The 22,434-nt window shown below is 32.5% G+C and overlaps 1 long non-coding RNA gene across 1 annotated transcript in view; it reads right to left on the bottom strand.

Annotated features, from left to right (window-relative positions):
- The window catches only part of LOC145726289 (uncharacterized), a 39,941-nt gene extending 34,033 nt beyond the window's left edge, over nucleotides 1–5,908 (bottom strand). Inside the window, exon 1 of the long non-coding RNA XR_014177557.1 lies at nucleotides 5,759–5,908. This is a non-coding gene — a long non-coding RNA (uncharacterized LOC145726289). The remainder of the gene's footprint in view (nucleotides 1–5,758) is intronic.
- Between the last annotated feature and the right edge of the window lie 16,526 nt (nucleotides 5,909–22,434).

Below are 22,434 nucleotides of genomic sequence, written 5' to 3'. Positions count from 1 at the left end.
CCAAACTGAAAAATTTTGTCTAAATTGGTTTGAAGAGCTTTTGCAATATGACAATGTAAATTCCGAGTTTGAAGTCGAAATTTAAGAAAAATAACGTCTGTGGCCTTTCTACGCCTTCGTATAAGTTCAGTATTTTATTAAATATAATGTAGTTTGTGATAGGCCAAGAAAACAAACTACACAGAGTGCTGGGATTTACCCAACCACTGCATTGCAGTAGTTAATAGATGTCAAAACAGGAACTTTTTATAATAAATGGAAAAACATCAATAGATTTTCCTTAAAATGCATTTTCTCAGAAATCAGTATCGTATAATAAAACGATCTCACTTAGTTGAGGAAATACCAAACAATTAGAAGGAAACAGCCTGTTCAGAAAACCAAAACCCAGCGTAAACAGTTTATATTCTGTCGTCAGAGTATTTTTTTTTGCTCCGCATCAGTCGAACAAAGCGACACATCTTTGAATAATAAATTGCTCAGCTGTTTTACATAACACAAAAACCATTATAAGCCGTCAACCATTAAGATTAGCTTATCTCTGTTAAATGTACACCATAAATTACTGCCGCTATTGTCGTATACGAGTATTCTGTCGTTTTTAAATACATTGATACGCTTTAAAAGTACACCGATACTTATTGAACGACATCAGAATAGTCCCTGTCACTATTTGTGGTGTAATCGCCGATCACATGTGTAATAGCCACTGTTAACCACATTTCAAATGGTTTGCAACATAATGACTCTCTAGGAAACAGTCAAATGTGATTGACAGAGATAAAGATGATTTAAAAGGTCTAAAGTGACAGAATGAATTCAAGTCGACTTATATTTAATTTGTCATACTCAAAATATTTTTTTTTTACTTTTTTATTACCTTTTTACGTCATCCCATTTTATTTTGGTTGTTGCTATATTTTACGTCTGCGATGATTGATGAAGAAACAGTGTAAAAGTTTTTCCATTTAATTACAATCTAGAGTTCTCCTACCAGACTTTTACTGTAAGAAAAAACAAAGTAGATTAGTGCAACGTCTCAAATTTAAAAACTTTACGAACATTAATTTCCTTATTTGAGCAGTTCAAAATTTTTTCTAGTGCGCCACTGCAGTGTAATATTATCAAGTTTAAAGTTCAATTCTCTTTAAGTGAATTCATTTTAGAAACACCATATACAGTGTGTTTTACTTCTCATACAATAAAGCAGAATACAATCAGTCTGAAAATAGTCCTGTCACAGCCAAAAATCAACATAATTTACTTTGATCGCGTGTTATTTTTTTTTACAAAAAGGAAACAGTTTCATTATAAAATAGGATGCGATCATTACACTAATGTCAACTTACGTTACTTGAAATCTGGTAAAAACTGAAGAGAAGTTCGTAGTTCAAGATGTGTTTTATACGAAATATATTCTTGTTGTCACTCTGCCATAAATCATTTTTCGGAATTTATCGGTATCGGAATTTTTTTTATTTGATTTTGTGTTTAACTTAAAATCCGTACAAAAATTGTCCGGACGTTTATTTAACGAAATTACAACACAAATTTGTTTTCGCACCCATTTCCTTCCGATTACTAGAACCGTTATGCCATGTCGCTTATTGTGTGTAAACAACGGCTATGTCAATCCGCGTGTCTATTAGTTTACACGAATGACGGCAAAACTAACAATGGTCCGTCATTAACGCGGACAGAAACTGTCAATACGATGGATATCCGTACGTAAATCTAGGTTTCGCAAAAAACTGATACGAATCGATGAATCGGTGGAAAAATCGGGGGACTTTCTCCCATTTTCCCGACACCTGTCAATTATTTTCTAAGAGCCTCCGTGTTAGACAAGTGATTTGGGATTTATTTGGTAATGTGAAAGGGGGGAAGTAAAGAAACGAGGAATAACTTGAATATCGACTCTTTTTTGCTGTATAACTGGTAAACATCAATTTATTTGTATTGGTGTGGGTGCGAAAAAAGCGAGAAGGCTAAAAGAATTGGAAAAACAACAGCAAAACAAAACGGGTAACAATTATTATTCTTTTATAAGTATTCAACTTTGTGGGTGTATGCAACTGTATTTTCATTTATTTGGATTTTATTCATTACTCATGACTTTGAAGTGAAGAGGTTTCCTTTTAAAGAACAACATTAAGTGTGAAAATTAATTTAAAACACACAATCACAAGTTACTCTCACTCTTATAAATGAACTGAATTCTTTGCTGACGTTTTCAACAATTACGTTTGTGCCACGTCATCGCAATTTAACTTGATTTTTCGTATACAAAACTACTACCACTGACTGCCACTGACTTGAACTCCTTTTATTATAATCCTTTGAATATGTCACCGAAGTGACTCTCAAAGTAGTGGCTCAATATGATTTGCTGACGTGGAGAAAACGCCATATTAGTACAAGTCAGTGACACCTTGTCAAAATGTCATAAGGACTAATGATTCAATAAAACTGACATCCTCAGGTTACCTGATTGTTTTTCCAAATATTGAAGACCCAAAAGCTTAAAATTGATTTTTTTTTTAAATCACGTGACAGTTTTTAGATTAGGTTAGGTGACAACGTAAAGTTTTTTCCAAATTTTTGACACTTGATTTGACCTCGTGCCGAAAGCTTAAAATTGATTTTATAAGGTCAGGTGACTGTTTTTCCAATTTCTAACATAAAAAAACATTTTTTGTAGGGTTGTCTGAAATTACGGGTTATATTTTGACGTTTTAACGAATCTTCTAACTGTCATAGTAACCAAGTTAGCACGTGTCAAATAAAGACACCTATCATTTAAAAGAAACAGTTGAAAAATTAAATATATAAGTATTTTAAATTTAGATAGTGGTAAAATTGTAAGAACTAAGTCACGTGACTTTGATAATTCAATTTTTCATCTTGCAACACTGTAAAGACTAGTTGACATTGTCAAAAACAGTCACGTGACCTTCAAAACGCAGTTTCAACTTTGGAAAATTGATAAATAAAATTGAGACAGTTCTAAAAGCTTAAATTGCAAAGTACACGTCACGTGACGTTGATAAGCCAGTTCTGAGCTTGCACCACTGTAAAGGCCAGTTGACATCTGTCAAAATGAATCACGTGACCGTTAAAATGTGGTTTAAACTGTAAAAACTTGGTAAATTAAATTTAGACTGTTTTAGACAGTTGTAAAAGCTGAAATTGTAAGAGACACACATCACGTGACTTTGAATATGCAATTTTGGACGTCAGACTACACCTGTCAAAAAAAGTCACGTGACCTTAAAAATGTAATTTAAGTGTTGAAAAATTGGTAAATTATTATAATAATTTGTAATGAATTTTGTTTCAACTCAATATCATCTTACAAAGATTTTACCATAATAATTACATGTGCCTATACTGTTCTGTTCAATTTTCTTGTCTTGTCTTTTGCTAAATCGCAAAATTTCCTTTATTTAGGCTTTATTTCACTCAAAATTCCAATGAAAATATCTCAAAACATTTTGAAATATACGGACAATGTCTCAAGAAATAAAAATATTGTAATACCTCGAAATGCTTTGTAATAGTGGCAAACCAAAATACCTCGGCGATCTACTCTTCGGCTTTTTATTAGAAATAAATTGGAAAAAATGGTCTTACTCAAAATGTATGGAAGTCAAAAACAAAATGGAAACTCCTTAACACGTTAGTTTTTAAAATTTTTGTATTACGTGCCATATCACGTTTTAATTCTTTTTTTTCACTATTTTCACATACATAATTTTTCTTTTTCTATCACTAACCAGTAACAGAAGAACCGAAATCAGTTCTTTACAAATTGCACGCTGAGAGTGTAAAGTCACGTGCGTTGCCGCGTGTCCATTAAGAGTTGGTCACGTGACAGTTCTGTCTATCGGGTTTGATTCTGATTTTGTAACTTTTTTCTGTTTCTAAGGACTGATAATTTTGCAACCTCAAAATTGCAATTTGTTTTCAAACCGGGACTGAATTTTCGGTTGAGCACAAAACTTTGGCCAGAACGAGGCAAAGTTTCTCTTTGAGTTGCATAGCACATCAGACCCTTCGCAAACCAAGTTAGAAAGGTCAGTTAACATTTTCTTGAAAAAACAATCATTTGGAAGATAAATTTATATTATTCTTGTACTTCCAGTTAATTCATATACATAATTTTGACACATTCTCAAGTCTGGATGTTTTTTTGCTGCTTTTTGTCAGTCAGGACCCTTTCTGTAGTCTGTGACCATGGAACATCCACCTTCTGCATAAGCCAAATTCCACTTAATCAAATTTACGTTTAGAATTGATAGTTTGGATAGATTTCGTTATATTGAAACCCTTAATTTACCTTTTCTGAACTAGTTAACTCTTATTACTTTAATCGATTGACCAGCATTGTGGTAATTGTGGCTGATCAAGCCAATTTAATTAGTTTAATATATTATGTTGAATTTTACATTTAGCTGTTTTAGGTTACAGAATCCTAAATAAGTTAATTATCCCCATATAATTTACTCAATTTAATTTCTTAGCTGCATAAAGTGTAAAAATCAAGTTTTTGTGGATGATTACCTTTTTTCGTTATACTTTGCGTCAGAAAGGACTAAACCAAAGTTTTGCCTGTTAATTTGATTTACTATTTACTTTACACTTTCTTTTTTGAATATAATCTTAACTTTTACGTGTAACAAATTACACCCTTGTGTAATACTGATTAAATCATTCAGTCTTAAGTAAGTTAAAACAGTCAAAATTACTAAAGAACATGCTCTCTTTGATTATTTAGCTATTTGAGCAAAAGTGAGTGATGAATATCTTCAAGTTGACAGCCACCGCTCATTAAAATCCTTGAAATATTTGTCAAAATCAATGACCTGTGTGTTCAAAGTTGACCTAAATCCTATTCACGCATGCTTGCTAAACTGGCTATACGCAATGAATAAGTTATCCAAATATAGGTTCCTATAGAATATTTGATTATCAGGAACGCTTCTAATAAAGTCAATATTTGCAGACAGTGGTAAACGCAGCTTAAAGGTTTGAAAACTCACGGCACCGTGATAACTCCGGGTAAATTTACGGAACTATAGAGGATTAATTTGTTCGTCGACTGTGTTTGTCAAATAATAGGGAATATTTCGAGGGGAACTATTAAAGTCTGCTTAACAAGTTTAGCGGTCGTGAATGGTGAAACTTGTTGCGCCGCGTCTGTTTCCAAGTGATACTTCATTGTTTGACAAATACAAGTTGTTTGTGAATTGTTTCTTGTTTTATGCTGGATACACCGCAGCAAAAGTTAGATTAATTCCGTCTTTAGAAGTGAAAATGAAAATTATGTTGAAACTAATGGAGATACGCAACGTAAAGGAAGTGTCCTACAGGAAAATCGGAAAATGCTTAGAGGACTTTTCAAGGACGCAGCTTGTTGCTTGAGCGTCAGTTTTGCGCCGAATCTGTCCCTTTATAACTTGATTAAATCCCCCGAAAAAAAAAGACATTTAAAACAGGAAAAAACAATGAAACGTTGTTTTACGGTTGCCCGCTTTTTTCACTTCCCCTCGATCAGTCCAACTGAACAAGGTCCTTTGTTCTTGCAGGCCATATGTGCGTGGCCAAACATGAAAGAGTTCACAGCTTTTTCTAGTACGCTGACTTCATTTCCGTCTTGACTATTAAGCAACCAAAAAAAATGAAAGAGACTCATTGTTGTACTGTACAAACTGTTTGGTAATTTAATAATTTTTTTAAAAATATTTTTTTGTTTTACCTGCAATTATTTGGGAAGACATCAACAAAAATCCAACGAAAAAAAATCACAAAATTCGAACAAAAAAAAAATAAAAAAAAAAAACACTAAGAGCGTCATGTTGTAGTTGCGGACTCACGAACCGAAACACTGTTCCGACTATTCCGAACCGTTCACCGTTCAGCCAAAGACTAACCCCGACTCTCGATCAGATCCTCGCAATATAACTTGCCTCGTGAGTTCGTGCGCACTCGCTCTCTTCCGCTGTTACGTCAATAATAGTTCCGTCTCTGTCTTGCCGATTACCGAATCCACCCCCGCAATCGCGGAAGGCTTTTTCTGCACGTCGGCGACGCCGCGCCGTTGCCGGATCGTAAATGTCGCGGTGACATTCTTTTGTCTTTAATCGGGGTAGGTTTGATTTATGACGTGGCTATTTTTTTTTTTCGAGGGTGCAAGGGTGTTTCTTTCAGACTTTTATTAGTCATATGTCCTGTATGCTGAGGGTTATTTTAGGGTTTTTTACCTCCCAAAAATAATTTGACACAATTATGACTAAATTACGTTTTACTTACAAAATTATATCATTTTTTTTTATTGAATAAGAAAAATTAGTAGACAAAAATTAACTTATTATTCCAAAAAAAAAAAGTTTACATAACCCAACTTCTAACCTAAATGACAGTTGACAGACTAACTGGCAGTGACGTTTGACATTGAACTCGCACTGTTGCCTAAATATAATACGTTTCCAGCCAACTAAAACAAAATGAATGAAAAAATAAATAAATAAAAAAGCACAAATAACACAAAACTACTTTTATGCGTGTTTTTATATAAATAATTTTATCTTCTGTTACATTATGTGATTAAAATTGTACATTTTTAGTCAATAAATCATAAGAACTTTATTGCAATTTTTTCCCAAAAACTTTATTATTTCTATTAGTTGATATTAAATTTTATGGGCTTTTAAAGGCAACTGTCCAAAACACATTAAAATCTCTATTTCCGCATTTTATTAGTTGATTTATTAAGGTTTTTACTACAATTTATAAATAAATCTTGCCGGTTTCAAAATAGTATAAATCACTAAGATATCACATATCTATAAAATAAGTAGTATTATGTATTGAAAGTACCTTATGTATTATATGATTTTAACTGAATGTGATATCTCTGGATCGAGGTTTCATAACAATAATCGTAAATCAGTAGAATGAACAATTCAAAAAGCAAAGCGTCCAAAGTAAGAAATTTATTGTTTTATTATATTCATTGAATTAAAAACTTTAGTCCCTTTTGTACCAAATCTAAGATTAATTTTGTGGTAAAATTAAAATGTCAGATAAAATAATCAAACAAACGAAAAGGATAAGTTAAAAGAGCAAAAAACAAAAATGATATAAGAAGGTAACCTAACCTAACCTAACCTAAATAATTTAAAAATCTGGAAAATTTGTGGGCAGTTTGTGATTGGGCAAGAAAAGCAACTTTCAGTTTGCTGCTTTTTCTTGACCAATCATAAACTACGAACAGTGGACAACTTATCATAACAGCTCATTGGTTCAATGCCCACTCTTTATACAATTAAATATTTTTTGGTAGATTTTCAGTTTGACGTTTAACTGTAATGTATAAAAGTGGTCATTAAACCGTTTTTGTAGGAACCGAAAATGTAGGAATTTTTCTTTGAGCAAAATGTAGTCTGAGTCTGTCAGAAAAATGTTAAAAGTGGCAGTTTAAAACGTTTTTTTAAATAAATTGTCATAATATGTACTAATGTACTAAACTATATTTTTAGGTTATTTTGACAGTTCCAGGATGATTCCAACATATCAACTTTTAAGTCTTAAAAATCTATTTTTGGCCATTCTACAATCACCATTTACATCATGGAAATGGCATTCGTATTTTTTTGGCAACTCTGTAAACTGTGTGAAAATATCAACTGAGCTGTCAAATAAAGACAGTTTGTACTGACTTGAAGTCTCAATTCGATAGATTCCACTTTGACAGTCCATGTTTCGTTTGTTTTGACAGGGTGATTCGATATATCCATTTGTAACCTTTAAAATCATATTTTGACCATCCTTATTAATTCAGTATCAGATTTTATTTTTTAGTTTTAAATCAAGCTAGATATGAAGAAATCACAAGATACTAAAATGTTGTATTTTTGGCTGATTAATCTAAAAAAAAAAGGTTAGTGCCTTACAATTTTTCTCATTAATAACTAACTGTATTTTGATTGAATTTCAATCTAATTAGGACTAATTATTAACTACCATAAATGTTAAATGATATTTAACATAGAGGGTGGTCCAGTTTTAAGTGTCAATAACTCACCATTCTATAGCCAATCAAAAAATAAGGTCCGATAACGGTAAACAGTCCGAAGATGAAGACAAAGATTGTATTGTGCATGAAACTCATTTTTTACTTCTAAAAATAATCTAAAAGTTGACTTTTAAGGCTAGAACTGACTTTACTAGGACTAAAGAGAGTCCAAAAGTCTATTTTCAGGACTTTAATTGATGTACAACTCGAATTTCATTTCTAAAAATTAGTTCTCAAGACTAATATCTTATTTTGGGACCAACATTTTTTACTTTTATTACTGAAGAAACTTGACTTTTGGAAATAGCCTTAAACTCGATTTTGATGCTATAATTTATTGCATCTATGAGTGTAGAAGTCAATGTAATAGTGAAGAAGCTTGAAATAACATTTTCAAGACTATGGACAGTGTACAAACTGGCTTTTAGGCCTGATAAGTCAAAAACTTTGTAAAGATAGTCTTGAAACTCGATTTGAGGCACTGAAAACAGCCTTAAAGCACTAAAAACAGTCTAGATTTTTAAGAAATACTCGAGTTTTTAGAACTGAGGTGTCTAGAAGTTGATTTAATAGTGACAAAACTTGGAATGCCATTTTAAGTCTATGGAGAATGTAAAATTTATTTTTTAATTTTGCTATGTCAATAACTTAGTGAAGATAGTCTTGAACCTCGATTTTCCAAGCTGAAAGCAGTTTTGAAGCACACAAAGTAGGCCAGAATTCAAAGAAAAAGAAAAGCAAAGTAAAAATCACGAAAAGGTAGTTTTCAAGACAATTTTCATGAATCTACTGTCAATGTCCTGTATCTAAGACTATTTTCAAGACTAAAATATTGAAATTTGTCTTCAAATTATGAAAATTTACTTCAAATGCTTCTGATGTCACTTTTCATTAGTTCAGAGTCACTTCTTGGTGTTCAAGTCAATTTTTAAGGTTTAAATGTATGAATTTGTAGAAAAAAATTCTAGAAAAAGTAGTTTTTTATGTCTACAATTCCATTTTCAATATTAAAGTCTTTCGATAGGCATGAAAACTGGTTACAAACACAAGTTTTAAGCTTCTGAAATCAATTTTTATTTTTTCTAAGTAAATTTTCAAAACTAAAGTCTTTCAGTTTGTCTGGAAACTATGAAAACTGGCTACAATGAAATTTTTTAAGCTTCTTAAGTGAATTTTTCGTTTCCAAGACAATTTTTAAGTTGGGTTGGGTTAGTATTGGGTTTTTGAACGTATCAACTGAATTATCTCGTAAACGAAGTTTCAAATCAGAATTTTATAAGAGAATGAAGATGAAATTAAAAGAAACTGTAATTTTTGAAAGATATCTAGAGACGTAGAAAATAAGGCAAAAACATGAAAACCATCTTGCTGTATCTACGCTGCTGGAGAATTTTGGCAAACGTCATTCATAATGAGTATTAATTTCATAAGTGCTTGTTCCAAATTTGATCAAAATTGGTCCAACGGTCTGACAGTTATGACAAAAAACCGATTTTTTAAACAGAAATTTGAAGGACTCTATTTTCGTTAGCATTTTTCAGGAAAATGACATAATACATGTCAACTTATTTTTTAATTGGCTATGGATTGGTGAATTATTGACATTTAAAACTGGACCACCCCGTATATGGGGTGCGTCAGAATATTAAAAACTCTTCTCAAATATCTAATCAGGAGGAAATCCTCCATCTACCTATTTTAAACAATAGGCAACGCTGGTTTATACAACTCAATCTAAAACTGAGTGTGTGTGTAAAGTGTTGTCACTCTCGATTTACATGTAACAAACAAAGCAGATCAATGACGTGTACTGACCAATGCTCACGTGATGTAATTTTACATGCCAAGTGCAAAATGTATAGAAATTTCGACAGTTTGACATTTTTGTTTGTATGTAGTTTGGATAGGATTTTAGTAAAATGTTTCTGATGTTCCGTAGACAAAAATCGCGGCAACATCGCCGTGGTACAAGATGAAAGATATAATGTTACCGTAATGGTACCGCAGCAAATAACCGCGGTCGTTGCAGACCTGAAGAACCTGAGAAAGCCGGTGATAGGAACACGACCACGGCTGAATAACGCTGCCAACATAATTTCGTAATACGGCACCGGGCAGATGTTAACCAGAGTGGCTTGTGGTCTAATCCGGTTCTGGAACTTTTTTTTGGTTCCAATTTCTGTACAAATTACTCTATCGTACACGAAGCAAACAAAGGAAAATCGACACTTTAGCGTTTCCGATCGAGAAAACTAATCAAAGCTAATTTTCGGGACTCCGACCCTACGGAAAAGCATAAAACTCGATCAGCACACCATTAAGGCACCGTGAAATCAATTTAATTAAACTATATCGCCTCGACTCGTAAAAGACCGTACTCGCTCTTTTAATTGGTCGGTTTTATGAGGTACACGCCATAGAAATTGTGTCACTAATATTGCGGCTGACTCACAGTCATAAAGTTCCTTTATACTAAAATTCGGGTTTTCTTATGTCGGATCTTCGGACTGAGTCCACTTTCCTAGCAATTAGTTGTTCTTGCTAATTTAATTGAGTTAATACAAACTAATCCGAGGTAAATGGCGATAAAAGTCTCAATTAAGCCATAAACTTGTATACACTCTTTCGATAAAACAACCCTATACCTGGAATTCAGGTTACGACTAACAAACAATAGGAAATTGCTTGAGAAACTAATTTAATCGAATAAGGTGATTAAAGTTGTTTAGATGAACACTAAAACTAGGAAAAACTGTAAATATTGTGACTGCATAGACAAGAGTTTCAGGGAAAATCATAAAAAACAAAGATAAAAAACAAAATTAGTAGTAGCACTATGACGTTTAAGTTGAAATGTAAATTACATAAGAAATGTAGGTGTAGCGAGAATCAAACAAAATCAGGATAACGTCATTGCTGAAAAAATTTACATTATTGCCAATATAGAAATTTTCAAGTTTGTCTCTAAGACCTCAAAAAATATTGCATATCTTGTAGGATTATATCAAAATTAGCAGCATTTTCGAAAAATACTCGTTTACTGTTCACTTTTCAGTGCTGGATTTAACTGAAAAAAGTCTCACGTGACCTTTAAGGATTGTTTTAAACAATCTCTGTCAAATTCAAATAATATATGCCCAAAATTTTGATTTATTCTACTTTTCTTCGTCTCTAAAGCCAGAAGTACTTACGTATGCACATTTTTAGTAAGTGTAGTAAAATGCTTACTTTTGATTGCATATTTAATCCTTAATTAAGTGGTTAACCAAAATGGGCTTAAACTAGAATATATTTACGGAAACCAAAATAAACCATCCGATTAATATTGTCTAGATTCTCATTCAAACTAACAACTTATGCTCAATCGTTTTATATTACCTTTGAAAGGCACTCATAAATTTAATACTTTACGATATATTGCGCTTCACCTATTTAAAACATGAGTGGAATTTCCAAATATGTAAAGCAAGCATATTAATTTCCATATTTGTAATAAAAGGGTATATGGGCGGTTCAAGCTTTGGCCTAGATCAATAAATTATTATGGGATGGATTATTAATTTATCTTTTAAATGTAGCTGAGGTAGTCACGTTTTATTAGATATAATTATTATTTAAAATGATGAAATTTTTTTAGAAATAGTGATTACAACTCGATATAGGAAGTATCTTTTGTAATTGTCGAATCATGTTAATCCACAGAAATGAAATATTTAGGCCGTTCCTAATTAACATCTAATTAATGACATTGTACCTAATTTTTAGTTTTACTATTCTTTAATCTTTAAATGTCAATAATTCACCATTCGATAGCCCATCAAAAAATAAGTTGACATGCATTATGTCATTTTTGTAAAAAATGCTTCCTAAGAAAGATACAGTCCAAAATTTCAGTTCAAAAAAATCGGTTCTTTGTCATAACTGTCAGACCGTTGAAGCAATTTTGCCCAAATTTGGAACAAGTCTTAAATATAATTAATACTCATTACGTGATGTTATTGAAAAAAAAAATTGATCGGTTTTCACTTTCAATGGTCTGAGATTATAACAAAAAACAACGATTTTTCCGAATTTTAGAGGGCTGTATGTCTCTTAGTATGAGGTCTTTTATAAAATGACGAAAAAACATGTCAACTTATTTTTTGAAGGAGAATCCACTTCTGGCAGATTTATTTTTATAAAATGATATTTTGCTGCCCGGATATCCCTCTTTTCTTGGGTTTTAAAACGTAATAACTCAGTTATCTCGTAAAAAGAATTTTGAATCAAAATTTGACAGCAGATACATCTTTCTTTAAATTGAAGACGGAAATTAAAAAAACTGTAATTTTTGTGAAATATCCAGTCAGCGTAGAAAATAGAGTGGGAAAATGAACACCATCTCCCTGTATCTACGCCACTGAACAAATTTGACAAAACGTCATTCACATCACATAATGAGCATTTATTTCATAAGTACTTGATGAAAATTTAATCAAAATTGCTCCAACGATCTGACAGTTATAGCAAAAAAACGAATTTTTAAACTAAATTTTGGAGGACTGTATCTTCCTTAGGAAGCGTTTTTCAGCAAAATGTCATAATGTATGTCAACTTATTTTTTGATAGTGGATTATTGACATTTAAAACTGGACCACCCTGTATAAATCAGGAAAGAACACATCGATTAGCAATTTTCTTATGAATGCACTGAAATAAATCTATTAATAATCGAAAAAGCATTACTCATTTTGTCCATCGCATTTTAAATCCGATTTTTCGATTGCTAATCGATATGAACAAGTTACTGTCATTTTTGTTGCTGAAAGGACACTAATAACCTTAACACCTAAAGGAGAGTAATATTTTCAAATTTTTTAAACCAAAAATATTAATGAGGAGATACTGACAACCATAGATCCACAGACGGTAGAGGAAGCTAAGATGGATAACGCATGGGAAGAAATGGAGGCTGCCATGACCAATTTTGCGGAAGCAGAATTGGGACATAAACGAAAAGCACAAAAACACGATTGGATGACAGATGAGATACTGTTGTTGTTTGAGAAGAGAATGGTGATGACTACAAAAAAAATCCAGAAAGTCATTAGAACGAAGATAAGAACCGCTAAAAATGAGTGGCTGAAACAAAAGTGAAGAACTAGAACAACTACAAAGAATCCACGATGACTTTTACACAGAAAGATAAAAGAGACGGCAGGAGTATATAGAAAGAGTACATTCTCTAATGTAGAAAACGATCAGGGAGAATTAGCGCAAGATGATCAACAGCGTAAAATCATATGGGAAAACTATATTAGCAACCTTTTTGCCGATGAAAGACGTGCTGTTGAAAATGTAGACGACAAAGACCTCTCGGGACCACCCATCACAAAAGAGGAAATTATAAGAGCGATCAATACAGACTAATCAGCCTTATGAGTCACACACTGAAGATATTCCTTAAGATTATTCACTACAGAATATCAATAAAGTGTGAAAGAAACATCGGATCCACACAATTTGGATTCAGACAAGGTTTAGGCACGAGAGAAACATTAGTTGCGACTCAAGTACTGATTCAGAACTGCAACGATCAGAGAAAGGACATAATGCTGTGTTTCATCGATTATGAAAAGGCGTTCGACAGAGTCCAACATCATAAACTGATCCAAATTCTAAATAGATTGGACATAGACCAAAATACATCCGCTGCATTCAAAGCCTATACTGGAATCAAATGATGTAACGATCTCACAGAAGCAACACCAATTTGTAGAGGGGTCAGAAAGGGTGTGTTTTCTCCCCACTTCTCTTCAACTTATGGTTCTGAACCAATCTTTCAGGAAGCCCTAGAAGAACGCAATGTGGGCGTTAAGGTGAATGGTGTATGGGTCAACAAAATTCGTTATGCGGACGACACAGTTCTAATTGCAGATAACATGGAGGATTTGCGGGATATGCTTAGGACTGTCGGGGAATGCAGTAAGAACATGGTCCTCAATATCAACACCAAGAAAAGACTAAATTCATGATAATTACTCGAAAGTCACAAAAATTTCAAAACTCAAGCCTAACATATGAGAATCAACCAATAGAGCTAGTAAATAAATTTAAATATCTAGGAACGTGGCTGTGTGAAAACAATCAGACACAGAACAACATCAGACAATCAGAAATGCCGGATTGAAAATGTGTTCGGGAAATTCAAAAAAGTGCTCACCAATACTGATTTCGATCTTGGCTTGAGAATTAGATTTGTCATATGCTATTTCTGGACAGTGTTGCTTTATGGCATTTAGGGGTGTACACTGAAGGTGAGCTCTATGAACAAGCTGGAAGCATTCGAGATGTGGGTCTATAGGCGTGTACTGAGGATTCCATGGACTGCAAGAAGAACCAACGATGAGTTCTTGAGAATAATCAATAAAGACCGCGAACTGTTAGACACTATTAAACGTCGAAAAACAGCATAACCTAATGCCACGTAATACCCAACGAGAGATACCAATTCTTGCAATTGATAATTGAGGGGAAGATTGAGGGAAAGAGAGGAATCGACAGGAAAAATATGTCAAGGCTCCGCAACGTTAGGCAGTGGACAGCACTGAGGACAATGCAAGACCTAATGCATACCGTACGTAATAGGGAAGAGTGGACAAATGTGATCGCAAACATCCATTAATGGACACGCAACAGAAGAAGAAGACGTTTGTCATCTTCAAACAAAATTTAATATTGTTTCTGTTTTGCATTTTTCCTGTCATTTCAAGTTCCTCGTTTCGTTACGCACTTATATTTTATTTTTATGAGGTTCATTATCATATTTTCATCCCATAGAGCTAAATTGAATTGTTTTGTCAGATGCAGATTGTTTAGGATATTTGAAGTATGTTTCCTCCATATGCCATAGTGGTATACCATTTGAGAGTGTTTTTTTCCCCAGATAGTAAGTGATGAATTCACTTTGGTCCACTTTTTTTATATCCTTAACTTAGTAAAAAAAAACTTCCTCTCAGAGTTATACTTCCTGATGATAAGTCTGTTCGCAGAGGCAATCCCTGACTGGTTTCCAACTCAGAAACAGTAAATGTCAAGTTTCATTGGTTGAATGCTCACGTGATTATGACGTTTTCTGACTTGTGGCCAATGTATGTATCTATTTCTCTGATTACTAGTTGGAGATTCTCTCTGCGAACAGACCTGATATCACCTTTAGGTCTTTATGTCAAATTGTTGGTCATAAAGAAATTCTATTTCATTTTCAATTAAAATTACGTAGTAGCGAATTGAAATAAATGAACATGTCATAATATTATATGATGATCAACCCAAAGTCTTCACACCCACTTAAGTGATTGCTTATTCATCAGCAGGTGTATTTGAATAAATTAATTTCGAATTTCCAATTCACGAGAAACTTACAATATTAGATTATTGTCAACTGAATTTTTGGCCGAAACACGAAATATTCCAAACGCAATTTCGTGAATCGTAACAACATTATAACCAGCCAGACGTAAGTCACGGGCCAGCAATAAACTTAATAATAAAATGCATTTTTAACGAAGGTTTTTTTAATCGGGTTATGCAATCCAGTGCGGGAGCGTTGTCGTCCGTTTCTTCTAATTCCCCTCTTTGTGCTTTAAAACGCAATTAACTGTTTAGGTAATCTGTTAAGCTTCTTGTATTGTTTCGGTTTAGGCTGTCTGACGGAGGATTAAAACGCCACCGGTCGGAAAATCCTGCCCTGATTTTTAGAAAACCACATATATTCTCTGTTTTGTAATATGGTTAGAAAAAAACGTTTTACTACCCCAATTGAATAATAAGTGTGATCAAAATCACATAATATGGTTACAAGTTTGAACTTTTTATTTATAAAAAAAAACTGCTTCGCTGGTGGAATGTCGTTTTACTTTTCCGTTAATGCAAGGAATAATAAGTAGGTATGACTTATAGTACAGAACATTACACAAGGTGACTAACGTTTGTGAAAAAACTGGTCGCGGTGATCTCATTGGATGCACAAATGACAAGTAAATTATTATTTTTGTGTGTGGTTGGAAAAATTGTAGTTTTTTGTCATTATCATCGCATTAATAATAAAACTGCAGTAAAATAATAGCTATTTACGTAACAAGTAGGATATGAATGTTATTAACGCACGCATGTGAAAATTTTACACAGTGCGTTAATAACATATCCTACGTGTTACGTACAACATTTTATCTACAACGATTATTATTTTAATAATTAATTGAAAAAATAAAAATAAAAATATTTCTAGCAACTTGTTAGGCATGTCAACATCTGGCATTACTTTATCCAATTTCAAAGAGTTTACCATTAATATTTATCCTAATAATAATTGAGTTTTCATGTAATTGTATGGCATGTTTTTTAATTAAAAAATATCTAACTAAAAGTTACTTTTAATATTAATATTAACAAGAAGCAAGATAGTGGAGGCAACAGAACTCCAGATGTACAAACAAATTGTTCACCGATTATTAACGCACTAGTGCGGTAATAAAGGTCATTATGACACTGAAAATAGTGCGAAATTACGATATTATGTAACTGTTGTAGATAAAGAAGATTATGTGTAATAAAACAATACATTTTCAAAAGTACTAACTTTAATAGATACTATTTGTTAAAATTAAAGTAGTAGTACTATACCTTATAAAAATGAGCATTAGAACAACTAATAGTCACTGGAATAGTGGGTTCTCAGATACATAATTAATATTAGGGAGATGACAATATCCCAATATGTATTGTTAAATCAAGTATAATACAACTTCTGGATATATTCAGGTATCTTATTAACAACTCATTGTGTGCTGGCATCTTCCCTGACGAGCTGAAAATTGCCAACATAAAGCCTTTATTCAAAAATAAGGGACAAACAGAAGACCCTAACAACTACAGGCCGATATTTATACTTCCCAGTTTCTCCAAAATATTCGAAAAAGTAATGAGTACTAGGATTCTAAATTTCTTGAATTGCAATAGCTTGTTGGCAAACAATCAGCTTGGATATTTGACTGGCAGATCTACAAACACGGCTATCTTTCAATTTATCAAAACTGTTATGGACCACTTAGAGCACGGGGATATTGCTTTGGGTATTTTTCTGGATCTGAGCAAGGCATACGATTGTGTTAATCACGAGAATCTGCTAGTCAAATTATCAAAATATGGGATAAGGGGAAAAGCAAGTGAATGGATCAAATCATATTTGTCAAATAGGCCGCAAAGAGTGGTAATAAATTCGGCAAAATCCGAAATAGGTATAAGCAATACGGGGGTTGCTCAAGAAAGCATTTTGGGTCCAGTTCTTTTTGTTATTTATATTAATGACATGTACAATATGGGAGAAGAATTTATGTTAACGAGCTATGCAGATGACATCAACATTCTACTATCTGGCTCAGACGTGCCTGGCCTTGTGGTCAAGGCTCAGGATGCCTTACACCAAACCTCTAATTGGCTCAAACAGAATCAGCTAATACTGAACACCGAAAAAACAAAGTTAGCAATTTTTAAAACCAAAAATAAACCTCTAACTGTTAATACATGTAAATAATGAAACTTACAGACTAAACAGTAACGTGCAGTTTCTTGGAATTACACTTGATGAGTTTTTGTCATGGGAGAGACATGTTGAGCACTTGACCGTAAGGTTAGCCAGAATAGGTTACAGAATAAAGACAATCTCGCAATATGTAAGCTTGGACTGTGCAAAAATTATATATCATGCAAACTTCGAATCTGTATTGCGATACGGAATAATTTTTTGGGGAAGTGATTTTAGAATACAGAAGGTTTTTGTAATACAAAAAAGGGTTATTCGAATAATACGGAAAATGAGTCCAATAACTAACTGTAGAGGTGTTTTTAAAGAACTAAATGTGTTAACAACAATTGGTGTGTACATTTTTGAATGTTTAATGTTTGTATATAAGCATAAAGATAAGTTCAACATGACCCAAGTACGTCAATATAATACCAGATCTAATAGTGTGCCTCTACCAACTCACCGCCTGAAAAAAACTGAAAACGGTCCATATTATTCTTGTATTAAGTTATATAATAGTTTGCCAATGTCACTTAATAATCAAACCAACGTAATATTTTTTAAGAAAGAGCTAAAATCATTGTTAATTAAAATGGAGCCATATTGTACACAGGAATATTATAACAAACTACAAGGTAGAAATTTGATCTAAGTAAGTAATGAGTAACCCTTTCTTTTGGTTTATATTGGCATTGCGGATATTACAGTAAGATAGGTAAAACCAGCATCCACCTATTGATTTATTGACGCTATTTCATTTTATGTACTATAAATATGTAATTTGAAATACAGAAACATTATTATTATTATTAGAAGTTGCTGTCAACAATGACATTTGACTCACTTTTAATGCAACTATTGCTTGATTTTCACTATTACACTTTTACTAATTGGTTCCATACGTAGTTGTTATACATTTTGGCTTTTCGGTCTGTTTTTCTAGTAAAAATCGGATAAAACGTGACCCTAAACAAAACGACATTCAGTTTCTACTTAGTACAAAACGAGGGAGGACCGGGTGGTTTTGCCCCCTTTCGGGTGGCGCATTCCGGTAGAGCAACAGCGGCGTCCCACCTGTTGCCCTCCCCGTATGTATGGTAATCGTGTGCTCGGCCACGTGACCTCGTGCCCCTTTTGGATCGATGCGTCCCTGTTGCCGGGGCCTCACAAACTGTTCTGGCTCAATCGGCTCCGTTGTTACGTAAGAGCCGACCGAAGCCTCAGGCAGACCTTGCGGGCTCCAAACGTTGTTCAACACGAACGGATAATGAGAAATTACCACCTTGAGTTCGATATGTGTCGTCCCATTATTAACGCAAATAGGTTGGATGACTACTGAATTTCGGACGGCTTAAAAGCCTCCGAAAATCATTTCCGATACGGCCGATCGGTGTCACTTTTGACGGAGACGATAAGCGTTCCCCCGTTTGTTCCCGAAAATCGGGTGTCAATTTCCGCCGATTTCCACGCACAAAGAGACTTAATGGAGGGTTTGTGCCCCCTCCAATAGAAGGTGTGGGTTAACGTTAAAATTTAGCATACAATTCACGATATTTTTTTTCATTTGGTTGTGATGAAATTGTTAGTAAATTAAAAATAAATGAATGAAGATACATGTTCATTAGTTACTGGAATAGTGGGCACACATCAAAAAGTGTGTTTTTTTCATAGAAGTCGGCTCTCTGGAATTTCTGGAGTTATCTAAGATTAATTATTATAAAAAGAGTAGTCTCAGATTAACCTGCAATTTTTAAATTTCCGATTTTACTCTTTTTTTCCATTTTCAAAATTTTTCAAAATAATTAAAATTTTTAAAAAGTGTTTTTCATGGAAATCGATTTTCCGGAATTTCTAGAGTAATCTCAGATTAATCTGCAATTTTTAAATTTCAGATTTTACTCTTTATTTCCATTTTTAAAATTTTTCAAAATAATCAAAATTTTGAAAAAGCTAATTTTTTTTATGGAAATTCATTTTCTAGAATTTCTAGAGTAATCTCAGATTAATCTGCAATTTTTAAATTGTCATTTTTATTCTTTTTTCCATTTTTAAAATTTTTCAAAATAATCAAAATTTTCAAAAAGTTAATTTTTTTATGGAAATCTGTTTTCTGGAATTTCTAGAGTAATCTCAGATTTATTTGCAATTTTTACTCTTTTTTCCATTTTTAAAATCTTTTCAAAATAATTAACATTTTTAGAAGTGTATTTTTTCATGGAAATCGATTCTCTGGAATTTCTAGAGTAGTCTCAGATTAATCTGCAATTTTAAAATTTTCGATTTTACTCTTTTTTCCATTTTTAAAATTTTTCAAAAAACTCAAAATTTTGAAAAAGTTAATTTTTCCATGGAAATCCGTTTTCTGGAGTTTCTACAGTAATCTCAGATTTATCTGCAATTTTTACTCTTTTTTTCCATTTTTAAAATCTTTTCAAAATAATTAAAATTTTTAAAAATTGTATTTTTTCATGGAAATCGATTCTATAGAATTTCTAGAGTAGTCTCAGATTAATCTGGAATTTTTAAATTATCGATTTTACTCTTTTTTTCCATTTTTAAAATTTTTCAAAATAATCAAAATTTTGAATGAAAAAGTTAATTTTTTTCATGGAAATCCGTTTTCTGCAATTTCTAGAAAATCTCAGATTAATCTGCAATTTTTAAATTGTCATTTTTATTAGTTTTTCCATTTTTAAAATTTTCAAAAATAATCAAGATTTTGAAAAAGGGTATTTTTTTAATGGAAATCCGTTTTCTGGAATTTCTAGAGTAATCTCAGATTAATCTGCAATTTTTAAATTGTCATTTTTATTCTTTTTTCCATTTTTAAACTTTTTAAAAATAATCAAAATTTTGAAAAAGTTAATTATTTTCATGGAAATCCGTTTTCTGGAATTTCTAGAGTAATCTCAGATTAATCTGCAATTTTTAAATTGTAATTTTTATTCTTTTTTCCATTTTTAAAATTTTTAAAAATAATCAAGATTTTGAAAAAGGGTACTTTTTTCATGGAAATCCGTTTTCTCGAATTTCTACAGTAATCTCAGATTAATCTGCAATTTTTAAATTGTCATTTTTAGTCTTTTTTTCCATTTTTAAAATGAGCGAAATTGAGTATAAGATGTGTCATCTCTAGCATCTTCAATTATGTCAACCGTTTTTGTTTTAACTTACTCTGTTAAAACAAAAATGATAAGAAACAACTTTCTGCCGTCATTAAAACTGTCAACTAATTTAATGGATTGAGCATTGAGGGCATTTTCAACACCATTTTCTTGTATCTTTCTCTGTTAGCTTCTTTAGAAATTGTTCTTTGACTTCTTTAGCTTCAAGGTTTCATCTTCTCGTCTGTTCGTTAACTTCTTTCATCTTCTCACTTTTGAGATTTTAACAAATGTTGGATAACATTCTTTAGACTAAATATTAATGAGTTAATAGAAATATTACCGAAACTATTTAATTAGGTACAGACATGCTATAGAATACAGGGTAAACCTCCGGGAATTGCAAGAAAAAATTTTAAATTTAGAATGCCACCGATGGGGCTCGTTCATCTAAAACTTTTTCAAGATGGATGCACTTCCGGTTATCCCAAAAGTAGTCTAAAGAAGATAATAATGTACATCTACAAATAAAAGCGTATCGACTTACAGGATTTGAAGATGGTTTATTTGATATTGGAATGATAAAGATGTTCTAGCAAGCTGCTGTAATAATATAGACTTTTAAATTAAAAATGGTTTGTATGTCTAGCACAAACATTTAACTTAAACTTGTAAAAAATGCAATTTTAATGACACTTTAATAGTTTAATGGTGGAATTGTCAATGTGTCTGTCAACGGACAAAGTCAAAAATAATCCAGCCAAAAAAATGACGGTATTTATACAGACGCTTCTAGCCGCAACCGAACAAGCTCCACTTATATAAAAGTTTTATATGGATTGTTACCAAAGTCAATATTTAGATTATCTATTTTCGAAGCCCGACCAAAGTTCGTGGAACACTCCTCGATCTTGTTTAGCTTTTAGGAAAAAATAGCGAACGATAATTAAAACTCATTACGACCGCAACAATTCTTTTCGTACCAATCGTAAAAAGCTCTAGTTTGTTAGGCTCTAGTAACTTTGGTTTGACGGCAAACTCGTCTTGGTTTTTTTCTAAATGTAACCAGATTGTTTCCAATGCTTTTTGTCAAGCGCAACTTTCTCTGAAGGTTGAATTATGTTTGTGGTATTTTTTACTAATAATGACAAAATTTTATTGTACGTGTAATAAGGCACTCCAATAAAATGTCAAAAACAGCTGATGACTGAAACTTTTGGAAGGGCAAACACTGTCATTAAATACTGATAGAGTTTTAGCTTAAATTTACCGATTTTTTAAAGACTTTCAGTTGATATTTCATAAAATGCCGGCCAAATTCATAAGAAAGTGTGTTTTAATGACCGTGTTTGCCCTTCCAAAAGTATCAATCAGCTGTTTTTGACATTTTATTGGAGTGCCTAATAGTCGTTTGATCTTGGTGTGTTTGTGTTCAATAGCTTTGTGTAAACAAATTTCTAGTGATACACTAAAAATCAAACAAATTTAGTATAACGTCACAGATTTCAAACGTTTGTTCTAATTCTAACGTAATTAACAAGAAAAACTATTATTTCTATGAAAAAATGCGGACTTCTGCTTGATCTTCCTCTCTGTCTTCTTTCTGCTGCAGTTCACGTCATAATTATTTGCTTTGTCAGTAGCTTAAATGTCATTCTCTGGACATGGTACGGCCAACGAAATCAACT

This window comes from Ips typographus, linkage group LG3 (genome assembly GCF_016097725.1).
Source record: "Ips typographus isolate SLU linkage group LG3, UJ_Ityp_2.0, whole genome shotgun sequence".
Lineage (NCBI taxonomy): Eukaryota > Metazoa > Arthropoda > Insecta > Coleoptera > Curculionidae > Ips > Ips typographus.
The sequence above is the reverse complement of the archived record's forward strand: the minus strand, read 5'-3'. Positions and strand labels throughout refer to the sequence as shown.